The sequence below is a fragment of the Aptenodytes patagonicus genome, chromosome 5 (genome assembly GCF_965638725.1).
Source record: "Aptenodytes patagonicus chromosome 5, bAptPat1.pri.cur, whole genome shotgun sequence".
NCBI lineage: Eukaryota > Metazoa > Chordata > Aves > Sphenisciformes > Spheniscidae > Aptenodytes > Aptenodytes patagonicus.
Window position 1 is genome coordinate 59,751,345 of NC_134953.1, and position 21,216 is coordinate 59,772,560.

Sequence of the window (21,216 nt, forward strand, 5' to 3'; positions counted from 1 at the left end):
TAAATCATTCACTAAAAAAAGTGAGACTGACAAGACACAGACCGAATATATCCATTTGGCTTTCTTTGGACTGTCTGTGAGACTGTCTTTTGTTCAAACCATAGTGTTCAGCCAACACAGGTAAGTCTACAGCTCGTGCAGTGGCAGCTTGCAGTTTCGGCTCTGGAGGTGTCCAATGTAAGTGCTTGTCCCACAGCTGTTTCAGAAACCAGCAGGTTCTGTCAACCATAAGGGCTTAGCACACCGGGGTATGAAAGAAGAGCAGAGTTGTCCTTGCCTTTAAAAGAAAACCAGTTGCTTTCACCAATGTAAACAGGGGAGAATCCTCACATTCCTCATTCACGTGGGAAGAAATCTTTTGCCTTGTGGGGTGATTAAAGGCAACATCTCATTTGAGGCAGAGATACTGAAATAAAGATCGCTCCAATTTGTATCTCCCAAACTGTAAGAAAATTCTTCTTGATCTGCAAACAAGTCACCCCCAGACTAGCATAACCTGCCAGATCATTAGGTTATTTTCTATCATGAAAATGGCATGAATATTATTAAAATGTAACTATAAATATTTATGCTGATAGAAAAACCACTATTGTTGTTACTATTTTTGTTATAATACCTTAGGAGAGATGCCAGATAATTGCAAGATTCGATAGGTCACTAGAGGTAAAGAGGGGAATTTTTCTGGAGTTGTTATTTCTGAATACAAACTGCAAGTGAAAGTATAAGGATTTTTTCAAATCTGAAAAGTCACTATTTCTCTTTTAAAGAAGAGAACACATTTTCTTTTAAATCTTTAAAGATCATCTGTTCTGCAATGCCTGCAAATCATTACTGTTTTATACTGGTTTGCCAAGTGAAGAGTTCAGCTATTCATTTTTCTGCTGAACTCTTTCCATCTTAGCTCATACCCTCACCTTCTCTTCTTGCTTGTGTTGTTCACCCCAGACACTCTGTGCAATACTCTGCCACATGGACTGTTTCCGTCTGCGTATCCAGGACCAAGCATTGACGCACCCTGGTAGCAAAAGTGGAGCTTTGAAGCACTAATGTAAACCAAAGTAATAATAATTGCAAATCTTGTATTCTGAAGCACAGAGTTTTATTCAGCAGCCCTTTCTGAACTGAACGTGAAGAGGGTAGAGATTTTTGCAGACACAATCTCAGACACGCACAAAACATGGACACATGAAGAAATGCCACTTCCATGAAAACAGCCTTAGGTTTCTGAACTATTGAAGTAAGTATTGCTTCAGAGACAGAGCCTTAGAAATTAGGAATGCTGATGAATGGAGTAAGTCAGGGTTTTTCAAGTTTATAGGTAAAATAAATGTTCATTCTTTATAGAAATCCTAAAGAAGGCCAGTTTCTCTAAATGTTGACTCTTCAGTTTCACCCAGCTGCTTTAAAATGGAATTAAGAATTTTTAGCAGTTACAGTAACAAAACTTAGTCAATTTAGTTTAAACAATTATATGAAAAACTTATTAGCATAGCCTCTGAGTCAAATCCATAGTTTTATACAATACAATATATATTGCAATTGTATAGTTTAGGCACTGTGCAAGTAAGACAAGAGTAGGCAAAAGCACACTGATATACCCCCAAGGGCTTGGACAGTCTCTCTGGCAAAATGCTGGGCAGAAAAAACCCAGGATGCGAGGTGATTTGAGGTAAATAGATCTTCAATGTATATGTACGGTGAAAATCAAGAGGTGCGACACAGCACAACATTAAATGTCATAGTGATGATTACCCACTATGAAAGAAAGGTGTAAAATACGTTGGTTTGCTAACTGTGCATAATGTAACAAAATTAGCTGGGGATGCCTGCTGGAAAATTGTGTTAGCAGCCTTGGTGTGTGCATGATGCAAAAAAGAAGAAATAGCCCTTACAAAATGTGCACACAGAAAAGACAGTATGATGGGATTCAATGGGCTCCTGACTTGGTTGGCTTGCATATGGCAGACTGGTCAAGGTGTGAGTTGAGTTTGAATGCAGGGATAAGCAACCAGGACAGTTGCTGGCACAGACCATTCACTGTGCATATTAGAGAAGATTTGACACTCTTGGGATTAACAGCACTTCTAGAGCATGTGATAGTGGAGAAAGCTCTCTGTGTGTGAGCAAGAGACATAAAAGAGTGAGATTTTTGTGGTGAATCTGGGAGAGTGTAAAACTAAGTATAGAGCAGTGACATACTCTGCTGGTTAAATAAATCCTGTCATGAGCAGTACCTAATGTTTCAGTTCTCCTTCTGGATTGGTGTGTGTTTTTCCAAAAGCAGAACAATTAAGACTTGTCTGTCTTCTAAGAGTCTTTTGATAAATAAACAAATCTGAGAGACCTGAGTCATAAATGTCCACTTGGTATTGAATGTGGGTCACCTAAGTTAGAATTTTTGGGCCTTTTACTCTCTAGGATTTTTAGATTCTTGCTCTCTGAAATGGGGGTTAAAATCTCACCTCTGTAACTAATGAGTCACTAACTCATGTTTGTAAAGTGCTGTAATCTTAAAGGTCTTTTCCAACCTAAATGAATCTATGATTCTATGAAAATTAACATGTGGTTAGTTAGCAAAATGTTGTATTACAAATAGCAGTACTGAGGGCAATTTCATAGTTAACCTATGTTTTTATTTAACCTATAAAATTCTTCTGTTAGATCTGAATTTCAGTTTCTTCCAAAAAGAAGAAACTGTCCCCTCCATAGGGACAGATCCTGATTTTCCTCACTCCTTAAGCACTTTGTTGGCTCTTTGAATGGTGTTGAATTTTACCAGCAGACTATTCCAACTGTTATTGAAAATCACAGAGAGGTTGTCAACAAATGCTTGAGTCCAGAGTTTCTTACTCGTGATTTCTTTACTACAGTACCCCATCCAAGATACGTGAACAACTGCCCTATGTTCTGCCTAGCTGAGTCACTGCTTTTTAGTGAAGCTCTTTGCAATGCAAGCAACAGAAACTTGAGGGAAATCAATATGGCTTTTAACTCGGCTATCAAAAGTGTTGGAGATATTTATGTCATTAAATGGCAGTGGACACAAGTAAAAGCCTATATCTCACATCATTAGCAGTAAAGATGCTGTTTAGTTTTATTTGCTAAATCACACAACATATATAAACTGCACAGGAGATTACAGAGGTGTGGAAAACTGATTCAGCAAAAATCCAGTGAGGAGGCAAAGTCAAAGAATGGCCAAATATCTGTGATCTCTGTGCTTAGTGCAAACTTGTTTTATTGAATTTTACTTTTATATGCCATTTTAACATTTCATTTGCATACAGATTGCGCTCCATCTTTACTCTAAAACCGCACAGTCAGCAGTCCTCTTCTGCAGACAAGGTGTGGTACAGCAGCATTTTAAAGTACTCTTGTTAAATTTTAAAGCAAGGTGCATAAGCTTTTGGTCAATCTGCTTCAGCAGTTATCATATACATTCATCTTTTCCTTCACAATACAGTGATAGCTGGGGGTTTGAATTTACTTATTCCTTTTAGGATTGTTTGAACGCTCACAGATGAGGCACGCACATCTAAATACTTCAGCTACTCCATGCATAGACTCCCTAGTAAATCCAGTGCTCTTCGCATGAGGTTTCCCTGCCTTGCTAATGCTCCTGCAATTCTGGTTGTGAAAGCAATGGCACAGGTAGAGCACTGCCAGTGCAGTGTTTTTGCCACAATGAGGTAAACAATCTCTTACCATTGTTACCAGTGGCAGAACTGCATTGGAGTCAAACAGAGAGAAAACAGACAGTGCTGAGCAGAATAAAATGTAAATACATCCAGCAGAAGTACATGTATGCACTGTAGTAGCTGTATATGTGGTAGATTACCATAACACGGGTTTTTTTCCACGAATGTAGATAATTCCCAGCTGCCCTAGTATTTTTTTCACCAACCAACTCTTAATTTATGAGTTCTAATAATTCTATTCTGAGACTAAACAAATAAATACACCTACGAGACATTAGAGAACATGACAGAAATTACAGCATAGTATTAACAGTTGGTATCTGCCATGCTAGAATAATAGAGATGATAGTGGTAATACATAAATACATACAGTGAATATTACTTGGCAACCGTTGATGGTGTAACCATCCTTATGTGATTATGCAGAGATGCTGTGTTCTGTGAAAACACTGGAATTTTTTGATGTCATAATTAGTGTTGGCAGTTAGCAATGCAAGCCATCATGTCTTGTAATGTCAGTAAATGGAAAAAGCAAATAATATGAACAAGTTAAGGATATGGAAGTGTCAGAGCTGCATCCCCAAATTCTGAGTCTCTGGAGGCTCAGTTCGGCCTTGCACTTAGTATATAGCATATACTTATGCTAAGTGCACACAACGCTTGGCTGCAAGCCAGATTCGTGCTATTGTCCTTACAATGTGGCATCAGTGTTTCACATACAGGATAACAAACCAACTGCTAATGGTAGTAATTAGGAGCCTTGGGGGTGATTTATACCTTTTGTCACTGTTCAAGCAGTGTAAGTGCTGAGGTTTGCAAAGATAACAATTATTGGTTCAGGTGATGATCCTTTCATCGCAGGCCCAACAGCAAGATAGACATCTGATTTTTAACCATCAGAATTCAGAACTGCGCTTAGTAAAAACATTCTTAGGAGTGGAACGAATGTGTCCAAACATTTGGTCTTACTAGCTTTGAAAATATATACATAACCAAAAAACGGCAAAGTGGCAAGATTGTAGAAATGTGGCAGATTATAACTCTAAATTGCTGTTTATTTACAGATATCTAACTGTATATGCTGTATTATTTACAGACTATTATTTATTTCTCTTTCAGAGACAGTAGAAGTACAGCACTTAATAGCACTGACTGCTTCTTATCTGAGAATCTCAGATATTCGTGAACTAACTCTCTTTGTATTCTCACATTACTACCTGTAGAGTTAATGGAAACCAGCTGATAAAAACTCTCAACACAAGTCTCTACCCAAATTGTCCCTAATGTCACTGTAGTTATTAGAACACCTCATCATAGCATACGTTCCTCTCAGCCGAGCCTTTGTTTACTCTGAATTACACTTGTGCAGACAGCGATTTACTCCCTTCCTTTAAACCTGTATTACTGAGAGCACCATCACTGCTTGGTTTTGACACAGCTAGGATTTCAGTTCTGATCTGCTGAGTATTAACCTCATGTTTTCATGGTTGCATGGAGCCTTTCCCTTTTTCCGAAGATCTTACTTTTGTCACCTAATGCATGCAAGTGTCAATGTGTGTCCCCTGCACTGCCGATTTCAGTAATGGCCGGTGGTGTCTGGTTTGCATCTGAACAAGCAGATCAGGGCCATCATGTTGAGACCTGCATGTGCTACTGAGAAACATCTCATTCTGAAACAGCTTTCGTAACTGTTAGAGAGAAAGAAAACAGTCGGACCCAAAGTTAAAACATATTCTAAAAATACTTGCCTTTGCCAAAAAATGAAAATTCTTCAAACTTAGATTTCTTGGCTAATCTTGTTCTGTACAGTGTTCCTGTTTGTGTGCAAGCTTCGTTCTGAGAAGAGGCAGAATGGCCTCCAGGAAAGAGCAGGATATGTTTTAGAAAAGGGAGGAAATGTGATCGTCTAGAAGCTTGGAGTACAAGATCCAATCTCTCTCCATGGATGGTAAAAGCATGTCAGACATAATGGAATATTAAGAGAAGGAACCTATTGCAGGCTCAGGGGACTTCAGTAAGATAGCATTAAAAACTTTACTGCTATTAAATCTTGGGAAGCTGTAGATAATTTTGCTTTAGAGGAGCGTGGCTGCTGGTGTGGTTAAAAATGCTATCGAAAAATCCACTCAGGAGGAATCCCTCAATAAAACAGAAACAATTGGGGCTACATTGGAAGTTCCTGCTAAGGAAAACATCATTTGGCAGAGAAGATTGGAGAGGCTGGAGAGTGACAGGAGCAGTGGAGTTTTAGGACTGCAAACGGGTGCTGAGGGAAATGGTGAAAAGACTATTGAGACTTTATTAACTGCTACATTGGGGATCAGAAATGATACTCCCTACAGATAGAGAAAAAGCCTTTCACAGACCAGTGAAACATTCTGCATTAGCTGCTATGCTAGCGAGAGGGAAGAAACAATTCTTTTTCTCTGAAATCCCTCAGACTGGAGTGGCAAAGCAGGTAACCAACAACAAAAAGAGATTTCCTGACAGCAAACGTTTTCATACAGGAGGTTTTCTGCTCAAGGAAAATTATGACGTGTACAAGTAGCAGAGAAACAGAAAATTGGGTCATATATAAATTCTTAAAAGCTGCCTTCTCTTTTGATTACTGGATAGCTAATGACACCACATTCCCTGACTCCCCCTGGATGTCTGGCATTTAGTCACCAGCCTTAGTTTACTCCCTCATCCAGTACATCTTCCTCACTAAGCACAAGCAGATAAGGAAATTGAGAGAAAAGTTGGTATTTAGAATCTTTAGAAGATAGAAATATTTGGAGGTATTTGGATTTTTTTTTTTTACAAAGGTAAGACATGTCTGAAGAAACAAAAGACTGTCTTTTTATCCCTTCAAATATTTGGCACTGATAAATATGCTACTTTTGTTAAAGGACAGCTACACAGAAATACAAATCTGTAGCAGTGATATTGCTCTTTTTATTTGTTTGCTTTTTTATTTTAACAAAATGAGTGCTGTAGCATTACTCAGGCTACAGAATACCCCAAATTCATAGCACAAGGGTGACTAAACAGGCTGAGCAGAGCATACCTGTACGCAACCAAATACAAAGAAGGTCACTGAGGAAAGGCAGTAGTTGTGATCGTCTGGGACAAAATGCATCTATACTTTGTATAGCTGGGACTGAACGCAGAAAGACACTATACATGAGCTCAGAAGAATAGCACAAAACTGGAGCAAAGTGCGAGTGACAGAGGAGGAATTGCCCTTGTTAATTGTAAGTGTATTAATTTTCTTTCCGTTTGTGTATTGTGTAGAGGCTTTTGTCAGCACAGCCCTGTTTACCATATATCATCTCTTTCTTCATCACACTCCTAATAGACATAGTTACTCCAGCAAAAGTTTGTAGTGTTGGCTGCTTTATCCCAGTGAGTAGCACTGACTGAATTCACTATAATCCTGCAAGGTGTTTCTTGGTAGTTCTGGTACGGTTGGTGGGAGGCAGAGGGGAGAGAAACACTCAGTTGTGGGAGGCTGTGAGGGAGTTGGGAAGGAAAATCAGAGTTTTCTAAAAAGTTTTTTATGCTGTGCCTTGAATTTGATCTGTTCTCTTTGAAAGAAGAAACTTCCTGCTGGCACACTGGGGTCTGGAGGTCAATTTCTGTGGTTTGTTCTTCTCTGAGATGTTTCCGTTCCTGGAGATCCAAATCTGTTCCATGGCTATGTCTGTAAGAAGTTTGGGGACTGTCCCCATAAACACTATAGTGTTACACATATCAGTTAGGTCCCCAGAATCCTTAGAGGTTGGCCAACTGGTTAGGTGGGCCTTCTTTCCTTTGAGATTGAGCTATCCTAAATTCCAGCCTTAGGATCTTGCGAGAACTGTATGTACCTCCTAGAGGTCTCCTTCCATGTCTCATCCAATGAAGATTCTCATTTCTTATGCACTGGAAAAGCTGCATACCTAGCTGCTGATAACTACGCAGAAAATAGTAGAAGCTTTGAATTTTTAGGTTCTTTCAATCTTCATCTACTGTACTATTCTTAAAGTCTTACTATGGGCAAGGGGAAAAACCCTTTTGCTGTACCAAAAATAAAAACTAAAGCACGAGAAAAGGTTTATGTACGTAACTCAGAAAGTGAAATGGAAAATAGGCAGCAGAAAGTGAATGACAGCCACTAAAAGGTCATGTCCACCTTGAAGAACAGAATCGAGTTGTACCATAGACTAAGAGCATAAAATGTGCATTATACACTGCCTGCTCTCTGTTCTTCTCTGTTTGTGCCAGAGTTTTCTTGTGCATCTGTCATTGCTGAAATTTGTATAATTTGTTTTTTGTTGGAGTGATATTTACAGAGGAAAAATGAGGTCCAATAGTTATATAGCTTGAATATTATCAGACATACAAAGGAAATACTTTCCAAAGTTCCCAATAAAAATAATGAGTGTTCTGTTCCTGTTTACAAGAGCATAGTGTAACCCATGCAAAACTGCCTTGCTTTCAGGAGGACTTTCACTATCACATACACAACAGCAGGTGAAACGAAATCAGATTTCCAGCTGCATTGTGCACTTGGGATCATCGCTTAGGTTCGCTGCCCTGTGTTGCCTGATGGATATCAGGAGGAAGAACCAAGAATCTGCTCTTTCAAAGCTATTTTCTTTAAATTTTAGTGGCAAGAATGGTCTTTCAGTACTTAACACTGAAGACAAAGGTAAGGAAAGAGCTGGATTTTTATCAAAAGCCTCCTTCAAAGCAAATCCACCCCTTTTCTACTACAGCTGTGAGATCCGTAACATGAAGTACAAGCAAGGGACCCCATAACAGCTCTCACAAGACCAGCATTTGAAGACTTTCCTTTCTCAAAGGAAACCTACTTTGGTATGGAAACATAAAAAAAAAGAAACGCATCTTTAACAAAAAGAAAAGTACTTTAATGAATTGCAAATAGACTGTAAATGACTACAGAAAAAACTGATGGTGTGAACAAAGTACATAAAAATCCTGTGTGCATACACTGTTTATAAATCAAGCTCTCACCCACCATACTTGGAATAGACATCCAAAGGAACATATCAAATTACATAAAAGGTCAGTGAATGTAAAATACTGAACAGACTGTTATGGGATCATTTTTAATCTTTTTCATCACCTAAAAACTTGTACGGCGGGGTAAATTATATTAAATGAATTGAAGAAGCTAATGAGAATTTTTGGATTATAATGCCAAAATCAGGAGACATTTTTTTCATTCTAAAGATCTGGCGCTTGCTGGAAATTCTGTCCAATTACTGAAGACATTTGGGAAAATTAATTTGCTGCTTAATTTTTTTTTACGCACTACTGGCTTTTAAAAAAAGAAACAAAGTTTGAAAGTATTTATAACATTATTAAAATAGATAGAACTCCTTATTCGATTGTTGCAGAACTCCTTTGAGATTGTATTAGCACTATTTAACAGGGGGAAGCTAAGGTTATGGTCACAAGTCCCATGTTATACCTGCATTCTGCTTACTCCAGATAACAGCTGAGGTAGGGAAAAGCAATGGAAAGGTAAATGAAGATATCCCATTCTGGCTTAATATTTTCATTTTTAATTCTTTGAAGCTTCACCTCTAACTCTATGTTTAGATACAAAAAAGCATGGCTTGATTTCCAGGGTCACTGAGTGCTCGGTGAGTACTTCTTCCCATAGGAAGTAGAGTAATTTGATGTAGAGGAGACTCCCTCTTTCCCTCTGTTTTTTTCTTTCTCCTTGTTTTCTGACTTGTCATCACTAAGAAGAAGAAATTCTTAATTTGAGCTTATGGACTCCTGGTAAAATTCTAGAGAACTAGAAGGTTTGAGGTTTTTATGCGTTGGCTTTCAATTGATGTAGAGCATCTTGAAGATTCCAGTTTGTTTTGGCTTAATCAGAAATTTACTTGGTGTTAGTTCTCTCAAGCCTACTAGGTAACGAACCCCCACTGCCTCTGTTTTTGAAACCTCTAATGAACCTTTTTTTGGTATGTTTTATATGTGTTTGTTTTAGGAGAGAAAATAAAAAATAGCTCTTTCATCCCAATCCATCCTATTTTTTTGTGAACTAGGTAGGGGCCACTTTTTCTTAGTTAGATGTGTTTAGATGTAACATTTCATGACTATTCTGTTGCTTTATGATACCTTGAATGAATAATGCTATAAAAATCATATGATCAAAAGTGTCCAGTTGCAGTCTGATTCATCAGCCCTAGGGCTGTGACAAGATGAGAGACGTTACTTACATAGTAGGAAATAGAAGTACTTAAAAAAGTAACCCTTTTCTCTTTGAAGTCTGGATAATCCAAGCCAGACTCATGGATTCAGCATCCTCACTGTATGATGTTGCATACAGCAAAATCAAGATCTTAATCTAAACTTTGTGACTTATGTCCATCCTTTCACGGGATTTCTTCTTAGAAATCTCTTTAATTTGTCTGCTATTTATCTTGAATTTTCTTATTTTTAAAAATTAACTTGAAGCTAGCTCACAATGAAACTCTGGTTTGGTTCTGAGACCATATAGCACTGCTAATTACAGCCTGGGTGAACACAGACCAGGCCCCTGAATTCTTCTCCAAAGCCTTCCTTCCCTCCACCTCCCCTTCCAGCGTCCGAGCATCTATGCAGATTGCTTAACAAGTTATCCCAGACAGTCCTACAGTAGCAGAGATTTTAAAAGGCATGTTCAGGACAAGATTGACTTGCCAAGCAGTCCTTTTTCAATATGACCAAGAATATTTTAATTTGGACTTTTCCCAAGAAATTAAATTATTTGTTCGTAAATATTTTTATTGAGGTGTGTATTATTTTTGTATGTGTGCTTTTATAGGGCATTTTGTGGGTGTGTTTATATATGTATGCATATAGAGAGATGTATTTGTCTGTATGTATGTCACATATTTTGCACTTACTGCTATTAGCTTTTAATATTTTTTCTCTGGGAACATGGTGTGATAGCTTCAGTATTTCAAAGAGCATGCAATCCAAAATCTGTCAGTAGGAAATATTTCTTTAAGGAAGAAAATGTGTTTTTTGCTAACTTTCCCAATCTCTCATCCATTCAGCTCTGTGTTGAATATATGTGCTGTTGCAGGGCTTGGGGTGGGACTCCAATGACTTCTGTTTATTTCACCATTTTGTAAACACTAGTTAACAAGAGTGTTGCTGAAGCTGTAAAGTTTGAATCTGATGTGAGGTTCCTTTCCGAAACTAGAGTTTTAAAAGTTACAGTTCAGACGACCAATATATATCTGTCCCTAATGAGTCACTATTCACCTTGCAAGGAAACAACATATATTGTCTTACCATATTAGTTTTCAGTGATTTCGCATGCCTGCAGGAAGACATTTAGGGAGAAGAATCCATGCAATTTCTATAGCATCAAAGCCTTGTTGGGGTTTCCAGGTGACTGAATTCAGATTTATTGTTGGTGAACTTGGTTCCCAGTGATCTATTTAATTCTAAATTAGCATCTCTATTGCAATGCTTAACTCTTACAGTGTGCTTTCCAAACATACACTAATTTGGTCTCACACCATCTTTCAAACAGGAAGCTGGATAATGAGGTGTGGGATCTTTTCTTTTTCCTTTTAACTGTACCGTTATTAATGCCTGAACTATTCTGAGGTTATATAACAAAAGGAGACAAAGCACATCAGTTTATCGGGAGAGAGAAATGCATTGAGGCCAGCCCCATCTGAGCCTTCTGGAATTCAGATGTTGACTTCTCTGTATTGACAATCCCAACTTCCACAAAATCCATCTGTCTGCTACAGTCACTAATAAACTACAATTTGCTTCTCTGATTCTTCTTGCCAACTCTTTGTTGTTACTTTTCCTTGAACCAAATTTTTATACATTTTATAGAACGCCTGCTAGTCTTCATCTTCTACAGCTTAACAAATAGTTTCTAATATGAACTTACACCTACGCTTTGCTGAAGTACAGATACATGAAATATATACACATTTTATTTGTCTGAGACAGTGGTTTCCAGACCATCTGTAACTGACTCACAGAATTATTCTATGCATCTTATATTGTGTGTCTGATGCATGATGAAGAGATGTTTGTAGTGTTTTCAGATAAAAATTTGATTGTTATGGACAGATGTTGAACCGTGAGAAGTGTTAAAGACTGATAGTTGCTTCCAGTCAAAAAGTTTTGGAACAACTTGATTTTAAAATATCAATTATCTTACAAAAAAATGTATCTTTTTGGTGTGTCCTAATCCGTTTAGTAGGTTCAAGGTATAATTTTTCCGTGTCCTCTTTATCTTCATTCCTGTTTAAAACTTTGAATACCATTAAGGTCATACTTCAAATCCAGTAGCGGCATGGATCTCCATTTTCCTCTCTCTGACTTCTTATAAGAGCAGTAAGTACTATAAAATATTCTGTGCCATTCTAACTAATCACCCCTCTGGCATTCTGAGCAAATGCAGGTTAATGGTGAATCTTTTAATATTTCTATTAATTAAGTATATTATCCTAATAACTCTATTGTCAATTTTTCATTGCTAAGTAATGACTGGAGCTGGGTTGCTATTCATAACTACTAATGTATTTAAAGGAAAGTAGTATTTTTGTTTGTTTGTGACTTGCCGGCTGGCAAAGTCTAATTTTTACAAACATATTTGTTACTTGAAATTAATTTAGGGATGTTCTGTGCAGACATGATTGAGCAGAGGCACATTCATCAGAGGGTGTCGCTTCTTTCTGGTTTGGACAGGGGCATTTACACAGGTTATAGAAAAATGTCTGTTGTAGGTCTTTGGTTATAAGAATTAATATTTGAGGTAGAGTTTTCATCCTAGCCATTTTATTAAATATGACACGTGTATATATGGAAATGAGTACATGGTTGGTGTATTGGTATTTTAGATAGTCACTATGACCTATGCATTTGCTTAAATCCATAACATGAAGTTAAGAGGAGGATCTCTGGGAAGGCTTTAGATTTAAGCACTACAGAAGGGAGGAAGGAGACAGAGTAATTCAATCAGTGACCGTAATTCTTATTCTAATAAAGTTTCGTGTTTGGAATTGAAAGAAAGGACTCCTGCTACAATTGTACATGTGTTACGGTGCCACCCACCATAATGAGGTGGAAACAGAAATGCAGCCAATTCAATAGGACTTTCGGTTTCATGAGCCCATAGAAAGATCTGAACATAAGGATTGTTTCACAGAATCTGAGCAGCAATGAAGCTGAAAATATCGATTCATAAATTTCCTAGAAAGATGAGAAAAACTATGCAATCATTCCTGAAAAGTTGATGAACATTTCCATCCAAAAATACAATACACTAATAGGGGTGTGTGTGTACAAAAATGTAAAGAGACACAGAAAGCTTTTAATGTAGCAACATATGAATAAGCAGAGGAAAATGTCCTTAAGGAAACACTAGTATGAGAATTTTAAAGGAGAAATTCTAGGAAAAATCGTGACACTTGGTTTGACTTTGAAAAAGACAGTGCAACTGTCAGCACAGTCCCGGCAAGTGAGAAGTTACCCAAGAGTGTGCAGAAAGACTGATGTAAGAAGATCTGCAGGAATTCCCAGGTGCAAAAGGAAGGCTGTTAAAAATGCCTTTTTCCAGAATTTAATTTCTTGGTCAGAAATGTAACAGGTAGATGAGACAAAACAAAAGATAGGAGGCTGGCTGAAGTCTGAGGCAGTTGTGCTGGAAGCTGAGAATGTGGATGCTGTATTACTGCTGTACTTAGATGCCCTAATTGTGGGTCAGAAGAAGACTGTACAAGCACAGCTCAAACAGCTCGGCTGTTCCTCGGTCTGGAGACGTGAGCTCATCACTGATGGGGAAGCAGTGAGATAACAACACTGGAAGGAGTGATTTCTATTTTCTGGGGTTTGTGGCTTATGGACAGCACTCACGAGCGGTTTGGATTGACAGTCTTAACATTTGCAGTGTAAGTTGACAGGCATCTGCAGTATGAGGCGTGGTATTTCCTTGATCTCGTGCTGGCTTTCCTAGACAGAAGTCCATGTGCCAGCCTGGGCATGTGGAAGGAGCATGCAGGACATGCCCAGGTCTTGTCGCCCATCCTGGGCAGTGAGTTTGCACTGGTAAATCCATCACATCCCAGTCACATTGGATGTGATGTGCAAATCAGTTGTCCTGAAAACGCGCAGTGAAGCCTGCCTATCCCAGATGCTTTAGACTCACTGGACATGTCAGTCCTTTTCCTCATGCACAAGAAACAGTTTTCTGGGCTGCCCACGGAGCCTGCTGGAGCTGTGGCTACTGGAAATCCCAAACAAATGTTAGGAGAAGCAGTAGGGCAGTGGGTGAAGTGTAAAGGCAATAGAAGAGGTAAGAATCACAGTACTTTCATATTTAAAATTGATTCAAATATAGAAGTGGCTGTGATTTATAAACTTGAAGAAGGTTAGCCTTAATCTCTAGCTAGACATTTTCATTGCCTGAATAAACTTTGAGCTCATACTGGCTACAGAAGCAGGAATTTGGTATTAATAGAGACACTTGAGGCAGTTTTCTTAACTTAACCACCCACGGTGTCATGGGGCTTTTACAATGAACCAGTCTGCCTAACAGAAATTACTTAGATGCTTAAGACTGCTTAGGTCCTACGGGACCATCTGTGCCGACAATTTAGCTGCTTCCCAAAATAAAGGAAGATTGCAGAAGAAAACTATAATAAAACAGAAAAGTATGATAGAAAATGTGAATAAACAGAGTTGTGTACCCCACAGCATTCGCTGAAGGAAATCACAGATACTGCAGACTTCGGCAGAGAATCTTCCTAAGCAACCCAGGTGCTGTGTAAAGCTCCCAGTGCCCATAGGTAGACAGAGACACAAATAAACAAGTATTTTTACTTTGCTTTACATAGCTTTACAGACATGCCCACAGGGGTTTTTGTAATTTTATGAAAGTATTGTGCATCTAGGTTTTGAGTGAATTTTCCCACAAAACTATGTGCAGAGAATCTTTTCTTAACTGCAACTTCCTTGGAGATCCAAGTAATGTAAATGACTTTAAAAAAGCCCATTAAATGTATGATTGAATGTCAGCCTTTCTGATTGCAGCCTTCATTAAGAAACTGGAACTGTGAGGTATTTTTTTACCTAATATTGAACACAGTTAATTAAAAAGGTAAAGATTACATTTTGCTTCAGTTAATTTGAAATAAAGAACCTCCATTTAAACAATAAATTTCAGATTTTAGTTATAGCAATTAATAGACCAAACTGTGTACTTAAGGTTTTATTATATTGATTCTAAAATAATTAGATTAGCAAACACATTGCAAATATATTATCTAAAACAAATAACATTATCACCATGCTTTTTGTTATATAACACAGCAATAAAACATGTAACAGTATAATCTAAAGCAATCTCATAAAACTAATAGTCATAGAGCATGTATTACATTCTTGCACTAAATGACAAAAGCCAGTGTGATGATCATGTGGACAATTTTATACTGTGAGGCTTGTTAAATGTTTTGGTGTAGAATTTGTAAAAGTTAAGATGTGTATTTTATGTTTAGCAGATAATTTTAGTCACGTGTGTGTTTATTGGAGTATTTCCAAGCAGCCCTGTTATTAAGCTGCCCAAGTAACCTTGTTTTAACTGTATCTCTCAATCCCTCTCCCACCAAACTTTCACATTCTTCCTTGCAAAGCAAATTGTAAAGAGTGTTTCAGCAGTTGCCTGAGACATCAGTTTTAAAAGCCTTAAGGCTGTTTGAGAGGCCTTTTAAGAAGCATGACATTCAATCAAAGTTCAGTGAGGAAAGTTTTAATGAATAAACTTGGTAAATTAGAAAGCACCGCAGCAGAGTGATTAACTCTCATTTGTGCATTAGTGTTAAAATTAATTAAAATGTTTAAGCCGTAGGAGGCAGGTTACCTCCTCAAGACCTGGCTTTGCCCTCGGAGTCAGTCTGGATCCAGCAGCGATTCATCTTGCACAAGATGAGAGGAGGGGTAAAAGAAAAGAACAGCCAGGACAAATGTGTTTTCAATGGTGCTTAGCTGCAGGAAGGCCACGGAGACCTCAGTGCAGCGTTACTGAAGTGTGACATAATAATACAGTAGGTACGTTGGAGGGGATATGCTTTGGAAAGAAGGCGACCCTCCTTTCACACGGATTTCCTTTTGACTTGACGTGACAGAGCTAATTTCATTACCAGGAGGCATGCTGGATTGTGCTGCAGTGTAAAACAGACTGCTGGAAATTAGCTCCCTTTTTCTGATTTGGTTAAACTGCTCCTGGTGAATATAACTTTCTTTACCGAGTACCGTGAAGTATATAATACAGAGATATAATTTTATACTCATAGCTGTTGCCACCTTTACTAACAGTCTTTCGCTGCATCAACTAATTACACAAGAAGTTAGCTAAAGTATCTGATATACTAAGGAATAAGGATTTATTTTAGTGCTTTGATGGTAATACATATTAGGAACTGATATTGTAAGAAATCATAATGTTAAATTGCTATAAACTTATTTTCTTTTAAAAATCATTTTAGATTAGTTTCTTTCAAGAACCAGGAGCCTGTATTTCTTCCTATCCAGACCCATTATGATGTGGCTGTTTAACAAATCTGTCCTGGTTTGGGATTACAAATGATAGCCTATTTTATAAAGGGAAAAGTCGTCTTTGACAGCAGAACAATATAATATGAGTAACAAATGGAAAATTGTGTCATACAGCTGAACAGTTGTTTTCACATGTTCACCAAGGGCCAGTTACTAATTTTACATTGGTCAGAATTAAGGATTTTGGAGAAATTTGTCTGAAACTTAAAGTATGAAAAATTTCTGCTCAATGAAAATTACCATTATTCACTGTAGATCTATATTCATAACTTTAAAACCTGGCAGTCTTTCCTATTTTTTTTCTCTATAGATTTTTTGTCAACAAGGGTGTCAGAGGTCAATGTCAGAATGCCCCTCTGGCACCCATTAACTATAACCAGAAAACTTGTTCACTATTGATCTACAATGTCTAAATATCTATTATGTTGGATATAAAAGGTGGTTTCACATCTTTCTAAAACAGATAATTCATAAAGGCCAAAGGGTCAGGTCTAGTGATATATTATTGTTTCACTGTATCAGTGACTACAAGTGCAGAAGGGGAACAGGCCAGGCTAAGTGTCATTGAACTCTTGCGAGAGACAGTTGTTGTGCCTCCGTGCACGCTGCCCTCCCATTCCCCACCACAGCCCCTTAATGCTATTTAATGCTGTTTGCTTGTGGGTTTGCTCAGTGTTTTACTCTCCGCTGTGCTGAAAGGAAGGTGCCTGAACAAGTCATGTTTAAAGTTTGTGTTCATATCGTTGTAGCCAGAGCTCAGATGAATATGAAATCTAAATGAAAGTCAAGTCTCAATATCAAAACCTCTGCCTTCAGCAATGAAATGGGCCACGGTCCAGCTTGCTGTCTGTAGAGCACTTCACACCATGATGGTCGCGCAGCCAGGGCTCTGTGTGTGGTGCAATTTGATTATTACAAGAATTGTGCACAAAAGGGCAGAGCCCCCATGGGTATAAGTTGTCACAGCTCCGTTGACTTCAGTAGAGCAATGACACTTGATGTACACAGAGGATCTGCCCCAGAATACTTGTCAGACTGTGGCCATAGTTCCAAAATCATGTGTTTTCTGAACAGACACTTGTGTAATATCATATGAATGTTTTTGTTTGTTCATATCAACCCATCAAATTTATTGAGGCTCTTTTAATCTCCTTGTTATTTAACTATTGAGATGCCTCTGCTCTGCTTAACGCTCAAATGCAGAGCAGAAACAACCGTGAATTTCTTTGTTCTGCTATTCCTACAGCAGAGCACAGAAACACTGTGAGGATGGAGGACTCAATTCAGGGCTTAGTTCCCCCCCCAGTCCTGTGAATTCAACCTTTGAGACTACGTGGCATTTCCCAGAAGGCACCTATTACTTTTGCAGGATGAGACCCATAACAAGCAAACCCTCTTTGGAAGGCAGCTGATGCTATACACTTTAATGGAGCTTATGGCCTTCTAGCAAGCCCCCAAAATGGTTCATATTCTTCCAGGCTACGTTTTTGAAGAAAGTAAATTGAGATGAATCATGCTAAGATGAGATAGTTAAAATGTCAGGCTCCATAAGTTTCAATGCATCCTTATAGCTCTGAACACTAAAATGCAACTGAACATTGGAATAAGGGAAACAAAAGAGAATCAGGTAACTAGTTCTTATAGAGGGGAAAAAAGTAATTTCTGTCTGCGCTGCTACACCATGGAAATCCACATAGTACAGTTTTAGAGCTGTACCTTAAAAAAAACAATTGCAGTTTCTTTTTATCACTGGTCTTGGTTACACATCACTGCCTACTCTATGACACACTAGAATTGCAGAGTTTCTGAGGCAAACAATACACCACCAGCTTTATTTCTGTTTACAGATGTTACCTGGGGGAAATGTGCCTGTACCTGTTGGATAAATTACAAATCATCAGCACTAAATATGACCCACAAAAGTAACATAGGGGGGAAAAGGGAGTGCTGTCTGTACATATTTGGTATTAGAGAGGAGGAAAGAGCCTGCTCAGTATACTGCTGTTTTAATCAGTTAATGAAATTATACTGCTATAATGTTTAAACTAGAGCTGTCTATATGGTGTTTCCTCAAGCACTTTCTCGACAACAGACACTGCTTCATTTATGCTTATCATAATATTTACAATTAGTTGAATTAGCTATTATTATTCTTTTAAGTGACTCATTGTAAGTGTTGAACCCAAGTCACATTACCAGAAATGTAAAACGCAGGCGAATTTGTGTCCAAGTGGTTTTTGGATGGCAAAGGCACAGTATGTAGAGAAACGTTGTGGCTAGTGGCATATGAACCACCTCTTAGTCCAAGCCTCAGAGGTGATGTATAGCTGAGCTGACGGAAGGAAACCTTTGATAAGAACCAAGAACAAGGCTTGCATTCCTATTTCTAAAGCGGTAACAAGCCACCACCTAAATCACTCTGCTACGACATCCTTTTTCCAGAGGTTGGGTAGGACAGTTTTTCCTGCCATGGCCAATGAAGTCAAGATTGGTTACATGGACCTTGTACCATGCATCTAAATGAATCAATCTCGGGTACCTGATCACAATGTGGTTGACCTTGACCTGGTCACAAGACCATTAAAGCCTGTTGCAGGGCTCGGGCTCAAGCCTGTTGTAACTAGATCACAGACCTGAGCTGGGCATGCCAAGGCTTTAGGTTTAGCTGCAAGGATAAAGCTGGACACCAAATAGGGTCAGGAGAAACAACTGTTTTGTAACTGGATCCTCTCAGGCCGCTCTGGCCGCAACACAGATGGGCCAGAATGAAGGCTATCACTCCTAGTTTATAGCCATTAGCAATCATGATCTTCCTAATATGAAACAGAAATAATAGTATTATTAATAATAATATCAAACTGACACATTATTAGCCTCTACAGATGGCTCTATTCCTCCTAATAATTTTTATTTTTATTTAATGTTTGGAGATGCTGTAAAAAGTGACTAGTGCTTCAAAATGTGACCTCTGTGGGGTTTAAAACCTACTGAATCAGATGAGATATTTAAGCATTCAATGTAATGTATGACTTAAAGCTACGTTTTTAAAACATTAATAGGAAATGTCTGATGCTTTAGATTACTATTTCTTGAAGTATAGTAAGCTGAAGAATTTGCTTCAGAGGGTCTCTTTATATCCAAGAAGAGCTACGGTGAGAATACACAGTATGTTCTTCCTTCACCATGCCTCTAAATAGATGTAAAGGAATTAGCGTGTATTAATAATACATCATGTTTCTACTTTGTTTTATACTATTGTACATATGTTCTTACACCACAATCAACACCACCGTATTTAAATATCTCCAAGCAGTTCATTAAAGAAGGTGATTAACATCTGTCATGTGTTTTTTCCCTCCTCCTGTCTCTGAGGAGAGGAGGGTGTTCAGTGGCAGACCTGATCTTGGTAGGGATTTATCGTTTGTATGGGAGGTTTTTTTATTTTGCTGAGGTTTTTTTTTATTACACAAAACTACCTATTGGGATAAATGTTTGCAAAGGCAACTCCAAAAAAGTCTGCTTTGCAGTTGAAGTGCAAGGTGATGAGATTTAACTTGAGTGAATATGTTCAGAGACCCTGGCTGGTGTGTGGTGGGAATCCTGCCACATCCTCACCTGCCTGCTGGGAGACCTCCCATGGGAGTGCGAGTGAAGGTCTTGATTGTGGCTTGTGTCTTAGCACTTCAGACCCTCTTGGACACCCCAGAAACATTTTGAAGATAAGGACCAAACAGAATCTGCTTTTCACATGCATAATAGAGGCTGGGTCTCAGGAAAGCTGTGTGGCCTCCAGGTTCTCTTAAGCTGCTGATAGACTGACCCTGTAGGGGTTTGCCGTGCATCCAAGGGAACCGTGCTGTATTTAAAAACTTCAACATGCCTTTCCCCCCTGCCCACAAGCACCAACTCAGTGTAGCTTTGGTGGCAAGCTTCAGCTTGCTTCCCCTGTCTGCTCCTCCATGAGCAGATCTCACCCTCATCACACTCTGATGCCTACTGTACTGAAAGAGAGCAGACGTTTCACTTGAACCTTGCTGGTTATTGAGTCCCTGTTGCCTGACTAAGCTGCTCCATGGTTAAATATGAATGTGACTAAAACATGGGGAGAAACTGGTCCTTTGGGGAGCCCTTAAGTAAAAACCCTCAGTGGAATGAAACAGTTTCTTGCTGTTCCTCATTGTGTATTTCCCTGCAGGAAGGATTCAAATAAATCACTCTGCTGTGTTGCCTGGATTTCTGACGCTCTTTCAGCATCTGAGGACCAGCAGTTACTAGTATTACTCATTAGGCAGGATCCAGTAGGATAAGAATATCCCTCCCCACCTACTGATGAGGAAGTAAAAACAGTCCCTATGGTAGCAACACTGTACCCTGAGAGCTTGCAGGGCGCCAGGTTATTGTCATCAGCTAGGTGAGGCTGTGTTTGGCCTTTGGTAACTTTTCTGTGAACTTTCAAATATGTGAAGATCTGATATAGACTGACATTCTCATGGGTATTTTCACTCTCAGCCAGATTATTGTGTGGGCAAGACCAGAAATCAGATTAATTACAGCATTTTCCCTTACAGGATGTCCAAGGTTGGAATGACCGTGGTCTCCACTATAGTCATTTTGCAGCATCCACCTTACTGAGTTAAGTCTTCCTAATTTTTGCTTTCAATTTTACTTACTTATGGTAGCTATCCAGGAAAAGCAGAGAGATTTGTCCGAATTTCTACATCATCTCTGGAAGCTTTCATACTAACTGTAAGACCACTGGCAGCTCTTAGTAATAAATTTACCTCTGTCATACTATTTACTAATGCACCTGGCTCACATTAATTGTATTCTGTTTGCTTTTCCAAAGAGAATTTGATGGCTTCTCGATGACAGCGTAGTTTTGTACCAGCTGGTTTCCATAGACAAGCCAGTTGTTATTGTCTTTGTTGAATTTGCACTA